The 15,298-nt window shown below is 44.0% G+C and overlaps 1 long non-coding RNA gene across 1 annotated transcript; it reads right to left on the bottom strand.

Moving 5' to 3' along the window:
• Window positions 1-11,887: 11,887 nt before the first annotated feature.
• On the bottom strand, window positions 11,888-14,139 carry LOC110210184 (uncharacterized). The gene is made up of 2 exons (XR_002325046.2): window positions 13,994-14,139; window positions 11,888-12,282 (listed from the first exon to the last, which is right to left on the bottom strand). It is a non-coding gene; the product is annotated as an uncharacterized LOC110210184 (long non-coding RNA).
• Between the last annotated feature and the right edge of the window lie 1,159 nt (window positions 14,140-15,298).

The following is a 15,298-nucleotide window of genomic DNA, read 5'->3' on the forward strand; positions in this document are numbered from 1 at the left end:
ATCAGCTACATCCCCACAAACCCAGGCAATGCCACCAATGCCAGATGCTTCTTTGGAATTTTCTGAGCCAGGAATGGAGTGTTTGTTTTTTTCACCCTGCAAGAGCTTTCATTAAAAGATTGTTTGCAGAAGAAAAAAAATAATTAAAAGTGAATGGATATAATTCTTCTGTCATAATTAATATTAATTAAAGGTAAACATAGCCTCAATTTTCATTTCAGGAAGGTTGACAACAATCAGATCAAAGTTTGATGGCATTTTACAGTTTGCAAAATGTTTCTTTCAAAACCTTCTTGAGAGAGGGGAAGAGTATTATCCCCGTTTTCCAGGTGAGAAAACTGTGGCTGAGAGAATTAAGTGACTTGCCCATGGTCATTCAGTGAGTAGATAATGGAGCCATGAAATCTGCTCCTGACTTCAAGGCTTATACTAGTCTCATTACACCATCCTGCCTTTCAAGAGGGTATATTCATCTAGGAGGGAGACTGAACCAGCATCACTTGGATCCAGAGATCAGTACTAGGAAAAAGGATTGAAAATCGCCTAGATGCTTATTGGCATAAAATAGGGAAAGCCTTCTTAATAATCAGCATTGTTCAATAGTAGAATGGATTGCCCAAAGTATAATGAGTTCTCTGTCACCAGAAGTAGTGAGTTATCCCATCACTGGAGGTCTCTAGGCAGAAGCTGGATAACAACTTGTCCGATACATTGTAGTGAGGTTTCTCTTTGTGTGCGGGTTACCTAAGATATCTGAGGGCCTTTCCAACTGAGATTCTGTGAACTAAAATGAAGCCTGAAAGTCAGAGTTCAATCCAATCCAGGGAATTGTCTAAAGAAAATGAAATGAGTCATATAGGCAAGTGACTTAATGACAAGGAACTAGTAGCCAATGTATCTTCCTGCTTCCCACAAATCCCAGTGAGCCAGGTGGCTGTTGACTGGGGTTCAATACCCTGAGGCTACCTTCCTTCCCAGCACAAAACAGGCACAAGTGTAGCTTTGGGATGCCACATCATGCAAGAGACAGAAGTCTGGGAGGAAAGTTGGCCTCCTCACCTTTCATAGGGACAAGAACCAAGCCCAGCTCAGATCTGTCACTCCAGGCAAGGGCCTGATGAGGTAGGGAGTGGGAAAACCTTTGCAGTGGTGAATCCTGGAGGGAATGACTAGGAAGCCAAGTATGTTTGGGCAGCAGCAGCCAGACCCTTGAATAAAGCCGGAGCTGGAGCCCAGTAATCAAGGGACACTGCATTCTTTCTCCTAGATCACCCAAGACTTGCTTATGATGGCAAATTCTGTGACTCTCTGATTCTACTATTCATTCATTCATCCAACACAGTTGTTGAATGTGATGGTGACTTGAGAGAGTCGCCATCTCTCTGTGCCTCATTTTCTCTGTTTTTCAGAAGTGTTCTCCTCACCACTGCCTCCCTCACAGGAATATTGGAATAAGCCACTTTATGGTGATGAAAGGCAGAGTGTTTCTCAGGAACTGGCGCTATATAGGCAAATTATATTTTGTTTTTAACGAAGCTACTAATTTATTCTTATTGTTATTATTGTTAATGTTAATATTATTTGGGTGGTTTTCATTAGAAAAGCCACATGAATGCTAGAATCTTCTCTTTTTCATTCTCACAAAATCACAGCAATCAGAATTATAGCCTCTCCAACAAATGGGGTGTCCAGTTAGTCTCCACCTGAAGACTTTTACTTAGGAGACTCCTGCTACCTCCTGAGGGGATAATTCCACCCTGGGAAAGCTCTAATTACTAAGATTTTTTTCCTTAGATCATATTACTACCCCAACACACACTGTGATTATGCCATTCCTAATCCAGGAGCTACCCCTTCCTTTCCTCTTCTTCCACCTACCAAGATCCTCCTCACCCTTCAAGGTAGCACATCTTCCATAAGGTTATCCCAGATTTGCATAGGCAACAGTGACATCTGAGCAACCCCCAGCCCCTACTAACTTCATCTGGACCTCTGTTACCATACTTCTACCTTTCTGCATTGTATTCTATGCATTTTCATACTGGTCCTAACCCCTCTACAGGACAGGGATGAGGACTGGACCCATAGCATCATTAACACAGGGGTCTCCACAGTAAAAAAAACTTCCTAGATCAGTAAAAGTTGGCACCTACTCTGAAATTTAGTCTCAGATAATTGGCTAGAGCTCTGAAAGGTTAAGTAACTTTTCCAGGGTCATATAGTCAGTAGGTGTCAGAGGCAGGACTAGAACCCAGGTCTTTGTGGTTCTGAGGCCAGCTGCCCATACCTCACTCTATGTGGTCTATGCTGCTTTTATTATTTTGTATTCATTATTCTACAGACTATTAATAAATACTGTTGTTGTTGTTGTTGTTCATATTATTAGTAACCAATGGTCACCTCTTCACCCAGCTAAAGAGATTTCAAAGATTCTTCATTTCCATTACAAGTAAAAACATTCATATTGAGAAAATCTCTCTGCCTACCTTGTAGAAATATTAATGGATTTGGTTCTGCCATTTCATTTTGGTTAAATGACCAAGGGAGAATCCCCATCTGGGCTTGTGATGCTTAAATAACATATTTTCCAAAAAGCACAAATAAGTCATGCACTCCTCTGTCCCTGGATAATCCCATTGGTTACCACAGATTCTGTCCCTTCAGTGCCATGGCCTCTCAGATCTGGAGAGAGTGTTCTGCTTTTTGCTGGTCTTAAAGTATTAACATGGCATATTCTTCTCTGGTAAGAGTCTGAAGAGTTCATGTTGAGAAGAGTCTAGAACATAGGAATGAATGCACAGGGCTGTCTCTAGAATGGTGGCCAAGACCTCTCTGAGAGCTGAACAAATGCAGCTTCAGGGAGAAAGGAGATGGAAGTCATTTCCTATTATCCAGGATATGCTTGCTTTGTATGTATTTGTTTGCATGTTGTCTGCGAGTTAGACTGTAAGTTCCTTGAGGGCAGGGACTGTCTTTTGCCTCTTTTTGTATCCCTAGTGCTTAGCACAGTGCCTGATACATAGTAGGTACTTAATAAATGTTTGTCAAACTGAATGGTGTTGGTCAAAACACACTGATACAATCTCTCTGAGCCGACCTACTTGATTGGAGGGGACATGAGTTAGTGAGATCATTCAAGAAAAACTGAGAATAGATAGAATGATAGACCTCGAAGGAACCTTCAAAATCACCTAATCAAACTTCCTCAATTATTGATGAATAAACTTTTAGGGATTCAGTAACAGAAAATAGGGATGTTTAGAATAAGAAAGAGAAGACTCAGGAGACACAGTAGCTGTCTTCAACTACTGAAAAGCCTGTCTTATGGAAAAGAGAGCTGGCTTATTCTCTTTGATACCTAAGGGAAGAACCAGTAGCAATGGATGGAGTGTTTTTCATTCATTCATTCATATGAAGGAGGAAGCTACAAGACTCAGTTGAGAGAGCTGAACCTGGGATCAGGAAGACCTGAATTCAAATACATCCTTAGACACTTCTTAGATGTGTGACCCTGGGCAAGTCACTTAACCTCTATTTGCCCTAATTCCCTTAGCTATAAAATGAGGGTAATAACAGCACCTACCTCCTCTAAGGGTTGTTGTAGGGACATGAGTTAATGTTTGTAAAATGTTTGCAAACCTGAAAGTAAATGAAAGTAAATAAATGCTAGCAATTATTATTAGACACTGTGCTAGGTACTAGGGATATGAATACCAAAAAAAACCCCACTGTCCTCAAAAAGCTTACATTCTTTTGGAGGAAACAACACATAGCTATAGAGGAAGATACAAAACAAATAAAACATAAAAATGCTGGGTAATTTGGGGAGGGAAAAATGCTAGCAGTCAGAGGAATCAGGGAAGGATTCATGTTAAAGGCAGTGCTTGAGCTGTTCTTGATGATAAAAAGACCAAGGTATGTTCCCTGCCTTCTAGGAGCTCACCAGTTCTGGGCATCAGCAGACCACTGAGGTTCTAGTGACCACCAGTGTTTCTCCCAGATTTTCTCTCCAGTGCTATGGTGTGCTAGTGAGTCATCTCCCTCAGGGTGTGCCTTCTCCTGTCCTGGTTTACAGTTGGCATTGCCCTCTGCTCAGGCACACACACAGTGCTCCCTGAACTCAACAGGGTATGAGCCCAGACCTCCACTCACCCTCCACAGACCCTTCCTGAGAGACGTATTGTCCTGGCATCCCAATGAATGCTTTTACAGGAGAAGTCCAACTGCTCCCAAACACTCTGCTGATTCATCACTGAGCTTGGATGGCCATTTCAGGCTGCTATGGACTTATGTGCTGTGACTTTCCTGAATCTTCTTAAATATATTTCCACGTCTGTCTCTTGTCCTCAATTTATCTTCAGGTGTGTTGTCTTGAAGTCAGTCAGCTCCCTTGGATAGAGCATGGGGCTAGTGACTCAAACTCCTTGGTTCAAGTTGAATGTGGGATGCTTGGCTTGGTCTTTTGTTGTCCACAGACTGAACCCCAAACCTCACATGACTCTCTCAAAGGCATGTCCTCATGGTTGCTGTTTATTCATTCCAAATATGTTTAGAGATATTCTACATCATACAGGCTTCTGGGTTAGGTTCTGATTAGTGGGATTGTGGGGAAAAGGGAGGGTGGACTTGTCAGGTCCAGCTAATCCCTACTAGTAGAGAAAAACAAATTTCAAATTATATCCTGTTTGGGTGGAGGATGCTCACATCATATTCATATGTGCATTCTTATGTACTCATCTTCTTGTGCTCTTCTGGGCCCTTCTTAGATCCTCTATGTGCAAAGCTTTCTTTCTAACACCTTGAAACCCTATGTAGCCCAGGGTTCCTGCATAGCAAACATTCCAATAAGTCAGGATCATAGCTCTGGAGGTGGACCTTAGAGGTCATCTAGCCCAAGCATCTCATTTTACAAAAAAAGGAAATAGAGGTCCAGAGGTGGCAAGTGATGAAGTGACTTACCTAGATGACTGAGTGCTTGCTGATTGGATAGAAGGAGTTGATGAAGTTTGGACCATGCCAGTAGCCATTCCACTCTGACAGGAGGGACTATTGGCTCTCCAGCCAGAGGAGGTGACTTCACATTCCAGGTCTTCCACTTACTACCTGGGAGAGGCTGGGCAAATACTCTTCTCTGGGCCTCATTCTCCTCCTCTGTAAAACAAGAAGTTTGGGCTAAATTGTCTCTAAGGTCCCTTTCAGCTCTAAAGTTATGACTTTGTGATCCCAGAAAGCAATACAAGGTGGTAAGTGTATGAATGTGCTAGTGTGTCCCTCTTCTTCACATCGCAATCAGCCAGCCAGGAAGCCCAGGGCAGGAAGATGAAAAGATGCCAATTTGTGCATCCATGCCAATGGAGCTCATATGTGCAGCTGTGTGATGAGCTCTCATTAGCAAATTAAGCCTCAGCTTGTTAAGGGATAAATATTAGATGATGATTGATCTTCAGTCAAAGGGAGAAAACATATCTTTAATCAATGCCACTGTCTCTTACCTTTCCCAGCCCTGCCCCCAGTTGAAAGCAATTTTCATGTAACTGTTAAGCAAGCATCCTTTTCAGCAGAATTGAACATTAGAAGATATGCGTTGGCTATTTGGATATGGTGTATATATTTTTCTAACTACATATTCTCAGAGAAAAGAAAGAGAGAGAGAGTCTGTCTTCAAAATACTAAATCGTCAATTCCTCCTCCTCTTCCTTCTCCTCCTCTCCTTCTCCTCCTCCTCTTCCTTCTCCTCCTCCTCCTCCTTCTCCTCCTCCTCCTTCTCCTTCTCCTCCTCTCCTCCTCCTCCTCCTCCTCCTCCTTCTTCTTCTCCTCCTCCTCCTCTCCTCCTCCTCCTCCTCTTCTTCTTCTTCTTTTCTTCTTCTTCTTCTTCTTCTTCTTCTTCTTCTTCTTCTTCTTCTTCTTCTTCTTCTTCTTCTTCTTCTTCATCTCAGTCTGTATCACTCTCTTTGTCTCTGTCTCTTCCTGTCTCTGTGTATCTATTTCTACAACTCAGGTTCTGTCTTCATCTCTTTATTGTATCTCTGTCTATCTCTATCTCTCTGTCTCTTTCTCATCTCTGTCTCTCTTGTCTCTATACACATCTCTGTCTTTCTCATTGTCTCTTTCTGTGTGTGTCTCCCTCTGTCTCTTTTCTCTCTCTATCTCTCTGTCTCTGCTTTTCTGTCTCTCTCTCTCTATCTGTCCCTTTCTGTCTCTCTCTCCTCCAGTTTTCCTCGATCATTAGTCTACATAGCCTATTCTTGATAAGGATGATTCCTCTTCTTCCATAGAAATGGAGATTTTGAGAGACATAGCCCCAGTCCTACCAAGCTAAGACACCAGCACTAGGATGTATATGAAATCCCTATTTATCTCCTTCCATGGCTTAATGCATGCCCAGAGTGAGATGGTGAAAAGGCTTTTACATGAGTATGACTCAGAGGCACTTCTGCATCTATCCAGGGAGATTTGATGAGAAGGTTTTGCATCTATTTCCAGGCAATTTCTAGTTATTCAGAATTGGAATTGTTTGGCTGGTGCAGCATCTGCATAGTAAGCCCTCGATAAATGTTTGTTGAATTAGATAGAATTGAATCTAGTCCACTTGGCTTCCTCTTCTCCTGCCTCAGGCCTTGTTCATCCCTCATCAGTCCTTCTCTGTGAGAGCAAACAGAAGTGAGGAGCCATTGAAACTCAGATTATGGAATCTGGCTCCCTGCTAGATCGAAGATCCAACCGCATTACTCTCCTCTTCAAAAATCTTAAGTGCTAGATTTAGATCTAGAAGGGACGCCAGGGTCCATCTTGCCCAGTCCTCTCTTTTTACAGGTGAGGAAACTGAGACAAAGAGAGATAAAGAAGCTTCCACAGGCACATGTACATGTTTTCTCCTCTTGGAGGAGTAAGCTCTTGGAGGGTAAGAATCTTCATTTCTCAATTAGTATCCACACTCCCTAGCAAAGTGCCTGGCACATAGCAACTACTAAATAGGTGCTAGTTGATTAGTTAATCAGCCGAAGATCATACCAGAAGTATGGGCCAGCAATGGGATTTGAACCTGGATCCTCTGACTCCAAGACAAAAGCTCTTTCTTCTAAGCCAACCTCTTTGACTCTCTGTTGTCACCAGAATGAAACACACAATCCCCAACCTTCCATGAATGAGCTCCCTCCACCTCTCATAGGTGAGTACAAAGCAAGCATTCCACTCACTCTGGGAGCTGCCCCCCCCAGCCATGATGGTCCATCCCCAATCTATCTGTCCCTTCCTCCCAGAAGGCACCCCTTCCTCAACTCCTTCTAGAGAAGGTTTAGCTTTCTTCTGAAGACAGCTCAGGTGCTGCCTAACCCAGAACATCACTTTTCCCTATTTCCTCAGTTGTTAGCATTCTCCATTTCTTGAATGGGCTTTCTATTCATTTGTATAGACTTTGTGTTTATTAATCTGTGTGCATGTGTTCCTACAGCAAAATGTAGGACAGGAACTGTTTTATCTTTGTCTTTAGATCTCTAGTGCCTAGACAAATGCCTTACAGGTAGTTAGCACTTAATGAATGTTTGTTGTGATGGCTATATCACAAATACTTAAATGTTGTGACAAGTACATAGTAGGAACCCCTCAGCACTGGGTGGATGTTTGCCTAGTGGCCCATAGGATGACCTTCACTCTCTATGTTCCTCCTCTGAATGCCATCAGCCCTTTAAGTTTGCTAAAAAGCATCTCTTCATTCTGGAGTGACTTGTCTACTTTACTATTGCTTTATGAGTGTCAATCTTGTCAATCTTGCCTCAATAAGGCCACGGGCAGGTCCCTGAGAACCAAGATCATGCGTGTACCCAGCCTTGAGCACATCCATGCTGATTGATTCTGAGCTTGGGAAGAGGGCCTGCCAGAGACTGGTTTCCCAGGAAGTTGTACCAAGTAACCCAGCTTCATGAGATTTTCCCCAATGGTTTTGTAGAGGATAGAAGCAGATACAGCACAATGTCTGCACATGCTTCATCAGGTAGAGGGTTAGTTCATTCATTCAAACAAAGACAAGTCCTGCAGACAGCCCAGCCTGTCCTTTGTCTGTCTTCTAGATAACCTTGCATGCGGATTTTGAAAGATGTTACAGGTAATATCAGAGAGACAACATGACCCAGTGAAAGGAGGCTGGGAATCAAGGAGACCTGGGTTCAAATCCTACCCCTGGACATTTCTGGGCAGGGGGCAGAGGGTGGACCCTGGACAAGGTGATAAATCTTTATGGGCCCCAGATACCTCTCTGATTTTTGTCTACTCAGTCATAGGTTACCAGGGCATTTCCCCCACAATGCTGCCATAACAGCTGGATAATGCTTCAACCCCACTTCACTTGGTCAAAGCAAAGGTAGCCAGGGAAGGGAAGTCCTTAGCCAACAAACACCCAGCTCTCCTACCCTGGGGCCCTGTCATCACCATTTCCCCCGATTCATGCTCTGCCGGGTCCCCTTGTCAGCCCCAGAGCCTCCATTTTCCCGATGCACCTTCACTCGGAGCCATGGAGTGCCAGAGTCCCATAGCATTCATTCCGGTGAAACCTGAACGTTCCATTTTCTTTAATACATTTGCTGCATTGGTCCCCTTTGGCCTCTTGCTAAGAACCCTGCCAGCAATCATTCATCTTCTCCTTTGTAGATAAGAGCCCAGATTTATCACCGCAGAACAGCAAGGCTTGTGAACAGAAACTCTGACTCTGGGTCTCCAATGCAGCAAACACACTGACTCTGCTGGAGCTGGGCGGAGCCCTCAAACAGGCCTGGGACCCACAGAAAAGCTCAGGGAAGCGAGGCTGACAAATAAGAGCTCAAGAACAGCCTGCTCTGAAGAAGAGCTTCCAGTGCCATCTGGTGGCTTTGGTATGTCATTGCACCTTCTGACCTAAGCGCAAATGGAGGCGTTGAAGGCTTCTACAATTCGTAGTGAGTAGTAGTCTGGGCCAAAATAAGAGCATATCTCTTAGTTAATTCTGCCTGCAGTTCCAGACAGTTGAGCTATTTGGGAATACCAGCTCTGTTATCCAGGTAAGCCCTCCTGGCTTCTTGTTGTCAAGAAATGTAATAAGCCAGGGGCAGCTAGATGGTGCAGTGGATAGCACACTGGCCCTGGAGTCAGGAGGACCTGAGTTCAAGTCCAGCCTCAGACACATAACAGTCACTATCTGTGTGACTCTGAGCAAGTCACTTAACCCCAGTTGCCTCACCAAAGAAAGACAAATGAACAAAAAAGAAATATTATAATAAGCCTTTTATAGTATAGTATGCCTTTATCCAAGTCATTGATAAATAACGTTAAACAGAACCTTGCCAATGAAGGGAGATCGGGGGCAGCTAGCCCAAGCCCTTCATTTTACAGTTAAGGAAAATAAGGCTCAGAAGCAGATCTGAATTTCATTAGACTACATCATAGCTATGTAAGTACAGGGAAATGGGGTTTTCAAAGCAAAATCTGGTTGGATCAAGTTAGGGAACTGAAAAAAGTCCAGATCATGAGTTCAACCTAAGAGTGGGCTGGGTAGCTTGTGTCTTCTCCACAGTCAAAGGCCAAACCCCTCTAATTTTCTATCACAAATATGTGAGATTGGACAAAACAGGGATAGAGAAACCAGCTATGGATGCAATGTTACCAAACCATTCCCACCAGTGGGAAAATGCCCCCCCGAATCACAGGATCCCAATGTTGTAAGGGATCTCTAAGGTCATCTTATCTAACCATAACAAAATAGGAATCTCCTTTACCATATACTAAACAAGTGGATATACAATGTATTCTAAAGACCTTCAGTGCGGTGGGGGGAGCTTTCCTCCCTGCTCCCAGAGGCAATCCATTCCACTTTTGAAAAGTTCTAATTGTTAAGAAATTTTTTTCTTTCCAAGACAAAACCTCACTCTCTTCAACTGCCACCTACTGCTCTTCATACTGCCTAGGTCTCCTTCTTGGGTCAAGCTGAATGACTCTTCCCTTTTCCAAACGACTGCCATGAAAATATTTTACTATAGTAGTTGTATTCTTCCTGTGTCCCCTTCTGCAGGCTAAATGTCTCCAGTTCTTTTGGTTGATCTATTTATAGCATGCTGTTTGGTCCCTTCACCATGCTAGTCACCGTTCCCTGGATATACTTCAATTTGTCGGGCCATTCCTAAAATTTGGCACCCTCTGACCAGAGTATAATGGAACCAGATTATTGCCTCTTTTGTTCTAGACAACATACTTCTCAATATAGCTTGAGATCACATTTGATTTTGGAACCACCATGTCCTGCCATAAGGGTGGTAAATAAAACCCAGAAGTTGGTGGTTTGTCTTTAGACCTCTTCCCCCTCCCCCTTCCACAGCCTTGTCTCTCTCCACACCCAATACCTGATTATCAGAGAATCACAGAATGTCAGCATTGGATGGGCCCTCAAAAGTTACCTAATCCCACCCTGGCACACCAAGAATCTCTTCCCCAACATCCCCAACAAGTATTTATCCAGCTTTCCCTTAAAACTTCCAAGAATCTCTTCCCCAACATCCCCAACAAGTATTTATCCAGCTTTCCCTTAAAACTTCCAGTGAAGGAGAACCCCTTCCCAAATTGTTAAGAATTTACACTGAGGCCTAATATCCCTTTTTGCAACTCCCATCCCTTGTCTCAAGTGATCATGCTTCATCCCTCTACGTCTTCTTTTCTTTGATCTTAACAACTCCACACCCTTTATGGTAAGTTTTCCACTCCTCTCATCACCCAAATACAGGCAGACTATGTTGGAAGCATTCCTCCAATCTGTAAGCCTAATGGCCCCTATCAAAAAAAGGAAGTGAGGTTAGTCAGGCTCTTTTCGATCACTGTTGCTCTTTCCAAATTTTCATAAACCTTCCATTTAATTATATGTCACAGAACTTTCCCAGGAATCCAAGGCAAGCTTGATGGTCTGAGGGCTAAGGAATCTACCCCCTTCCCTTGTTTGGAAGAGGGCAATGTTTTTGTTTTCCATTATATTCTTTTTCAGACATCTGTCAGGTTAGAAAGGGAGCTGAAAAGCTTCATCCAGCTAAATCATATCTGGTACAATATTAGCATCTTATAATTCTCATAGAGTGTTTTGATCTGAATGAAGGATTCCTAGAGAAGCAAAGCCTTAGCCCAAAGGCATGAATTGACACTAATTAGACTGTGCTGAGAGAGTCTTGAGTGATGGACCTATTGTGCTCTATCCAATTCTGACCAGTCTGAAATATTGTGCTTTGTTCTATGCGTCATGGTTTAAGAAAGACATTGGAAAGCTGGAGAACTTTCGAAGGGGGGTATCCAGCATAATAACAAGCCTTCAAGTCATGTCATGGTAGGGTCGGCTGGAAGAACAAGGGATGTTTAGTCTAGAGAAGATAAAACGGGGAGGGGGGGGAGCACAAAAGCTGGCTTCATGCATTTGAAGAGCTGTTTAATGAGAGAAAGATAAGACTTGTTAGCATTGGTTCAAGCAAGAACTCAACAATGGGTGAAAGTCAGAGAGAGGCAAGTCTAGGCTTGCTATTAAGAAAAATAGCCAAGCAATGAGAGCTGAACCAACATGGAATGGGCTGTCTGGACGAGTAGTGCTTTTGCTCTACCAAGAAATCTTTGCAGTCTGACTGTTCACCACCTTGGGGGCATGCCACATTTCAAACAGCATTCTTGGTAAGGTAAAGGCGCGACAAGGTGACCTCTGAGGCCTCTGCCAACTATGGAATTCTATGATTTGATGGTAAGACCTAGCCTTCATTCAAAAGCCCAGGCTGAGGCTGCTTATGGAACTGGCTCAGGCTCAGAGCCAAGAATTCCAAACTCTTGGAGGATACCTCTTGGAGGACAGGGAGCAAACTCACGCCAGGGACACATCCATCAAAGAGCAACCCAGAGCTTCAGCAAGTGATGATTCTTCTTTGTTGCCCCAGCCCACAGCCAACACCAGTTACTTGGCTCTAGAACCCCTTGCTTCTCTGTAGCTCTTTGAGCCAAGGGCTCTTGTTTCCTGATCTCTCTCCTCCTCTTCCAGATGCCCTCAGCAGCCTGGAGAGTGTTGTACAACTTCCTAAGAGTGGGTGGGGTGAATTCCCATAGCATGACATAAAGGGGAGGAGTTTCCAAAGGATAATGGGCCACAACCATCATGGATCCTTGTCTCCTACCACCCCTCTGACTTGCACCAAGGACAGGTTGCCCCATAAACCACAGTTCCCGGAAAAGGTAGTCCACATGTCAGTCCCTTTCTTCTCTGGAAGAAGCAGGATAGCTTTACTGGGAACAATCTGCTACCTGAGGGATGGAAGAAGCAAGATAGCTTTACTGGGAACAATCTGCTACCTGAGGGAAGAGACAGACAGATAGATACAGAGAGAAGGAAGGGAGGGGGGGGAAAGAAGAAAGAAGGAAAGAAAGAAGAAGGAAAGGGAAAAGAAAAGAAAGAAGAGAGGAGGAGAGAGAGAGGAGAGAAGAGAGAAGAGAAAAGAAGAGAGAGAGAAACAGAGAAGACAGAAGGAAAGGAAAAAAAGGAAAGAAGAAAAAGAAGAAAGGAAGAAAGAGGAGAGAAAGAAAGAAAAAAAAAGAGAAAGAAGAAAGAAAGAAAGACAGAAAGAAAGAAAGACAGAAAGAAAAAAGAAAGACAGAAAGAAAGAAAGAAAGAAAGAAAGAAAGAAAGAAAGAAAGAAGAAAGAAAGAAAGATCACAGATGTCAAATAGCTCTTACACAACAGTAACAGCTTGACTAGTCCATGTAAATAAACCAGGCCCATATGGAATTAATTTCCCCAAATGTAACCAGGAATTTAATAAGTCCAGGCTGGGGTAGGGAGAAGGGGGGGATCCTGCCACAGCATTTGGAGCTATGGTAGAAAAGGACACTCTTGAAAGCCATCATCCCCACCCCCAGTGCCTTCATCCCCTGGAACTGTCTCACCCTGGCCCATGCCATTGAATCCTCCACTAACCTGGATCCCTGCTGGTTCCCAAGGACAGAGAACAAACCAGATTTCCACATGGGCTCAGGAAACTCACTATCCCTTCCCCACTCCCTGAATCTTAGTCACTGCAGAGGAAATCAAAGCCCACTGTCTCTTGAGTTCATGACTCTTTTTTCAAGGGTTTCAGTTGAGTATCATTTCCCCAGAGGACCTCTGGAGAATGGCAGATGTTTCTGGGAAGAGCAAACAGAACTGGACAGCTTAGATGGCACAGAGCCTTCTGCTTTCTTCTAGTCCAAATTCTTATGGAGAGGAGGAGAAAACAACGTTTGCCACACACACTCGCACAAACATATAGTGACACACACATGCACCCACACTCTCACACACACACACACACACACACACACACACGTGCACATGCACTCACATACACATACTCATACGATTCTCTCTCTCTCTCTCTCTCTCTCTGTATGTGTGTGTCCATCCATCTGTCTGTCTGTCTGTTTCTCTCTCCGATCCCAGCCCCTCAGAGATGCTCACAGGCCTTTCCTTATGTGGTAACAAAGCTGGGGCATCCACAGGACTTACCAGCTGGGGTTAGACAACTTTCACTAAGCAGGCCGTGTAAAGTCCCATGAAATTAAATCCCCAGGGGTGAGGAGGGAGGACAGGAGGGAGGAGAGTCTCCAGAGCACATTAAAATTGCAGCTCTTCCTACTGACAATGGAAATTCAAAAGCTGCTGGACAAAGGTCTCTACCTCCAGGGTCAGCCCATCCTGAGCCCAGGAAATTAAAGGGCAGAAGCCCTGTGTCTCTCCAGCCCATTTCCCAGTTCATTTCAGAGGCCCAGCTTTACCTGTAGGCAGAGGCGAGAGACACTGGGCTCCTTAATGATCAGTCCACTGCCAAATCAAGTGACCTTCTCTTTTTTTTTTCTAGTGACCTTTTCTTAGTGCTAATTGGTCCTGAGCTCTGAAGCATTTGACACTGTTGACAACCTCTTCCTCCTGGATAGCCTCTTTTCTCTGAGTTAATGTCTCGTGCTTCTCATCTTACTTACCAGCCATTCTTTCTGTATCTGCTTTGCTGGCTCATTAGCCACATAATGTGCCCCAACAGTGAGTGTACCCCAAGTCTCTGCCCTCTCCTGTCTCTCCATTCTTCCACTCAGTGACCTCACTAGGTTTAAATACCGAGTCTGAGCCAATGACTCACAGATCCATTAAGTCCAGCCCCATTCCCTCCCCTGCCCACAGGAATCCCCAGAAGTGGGTTGAATTCATCCAGTTTGGTAACGATTATATCGCTAGTAAGTAAGAGTGCCAGAATCCAGAGTGAGGTCTCTCAGTTCTAAGTCCAGTGCTCTTATTTACCCTTCACCACCTTTCCTTTCTAAAAGCAAAACAAAACATAAAGCAAAGAGGATTTGATCAAAAAAAAAAAAGTTAAGAATCTAAAATCCCTTCTCAAATTTTGAACTTAAGGGAGATAGGAGACATAAAGGGGACACTAGGCCTTCGTGGAGGTGTGAAGGGTTTGCAAGGGGTGGGCAAAAAGGAGAGAGGGAGCCCCAGAACAGCTGGACCTCTCGCTTTGCACTGCTTAGGACTGAGCAGCCCTGGCCTCTCCCTGACACAGCCGCAAAACAGAAACACACAAGATTCTATCCCAACCTGGCATGTTAGGCACTTAAAAGAGGAAGGAATTAGTTTCTTACTGTCAGCGTCCAAATTCTCACCAAATTAATGGCCAACACCACGACTGTCAGGGCCCAAGGGCTCAGCTGCTGGGCAAGGCTCTGCTTTTGGTTCAAGCTGCAAAAGAGTTACCTTTTTCATCCTGTTTTGACTAAGACTATTGGGCATCCATTCAACTGACATACTCTTGTCACTCATTCTACAACTGTTATGGAGCAAAACCAGAGCTGTCAAAGGAATTTCATTTAAGTCTCAAACATGCCCAGGAGCAAATATCTGTTTCATAAATAATTGTTGCTCCAAACCCAAAGTTGTTGCAGGAACGTTGTGGTCCTTTCCCCCACAGACTCCACTTAATGGAGCCATTGTCCCACTGTCATGAAACCTTGGGAGGACTTCTGATTTATTGCACAAGAACACGATGGGTTGGGTTTTTATTTTTAAACCACCGACTAAGGCACCAAAGTTAGCTTCATATGAGCGATTTTTGTTCCATATGGGTTAGTAATAGCCAAGAGCTGCAGAAAGACTATGAGGAAGCCATGGATATAGATTGTTAGGTGCAGATGCCTCCCCAGAAGACACCTGTGTCACCCAAAGGCCTTCTTCCTAAACGGCATACTGCCTAGGAGGCTTGTGGGGTTCTTGGAGTACATACATTGTCTGGG

Source organism: Phascolarctos cinereus, unplaced genomic scaffold (genome assembly GCF_003287225.1).
Source record: "Phascolarctos cinereus isolate Bilbo 61053 unplaced genomic scaffold, phaCin_HiC Scaffold_7;HRSCAF=346, whole genome shotgun sequence".
Lineage (NCBI taxonomy): Eukaryota > Metazoa > Chordata > Mammalia > Diprotodontia > Phascolarctidae > Phascolarctos > Phascolarctos cinereus.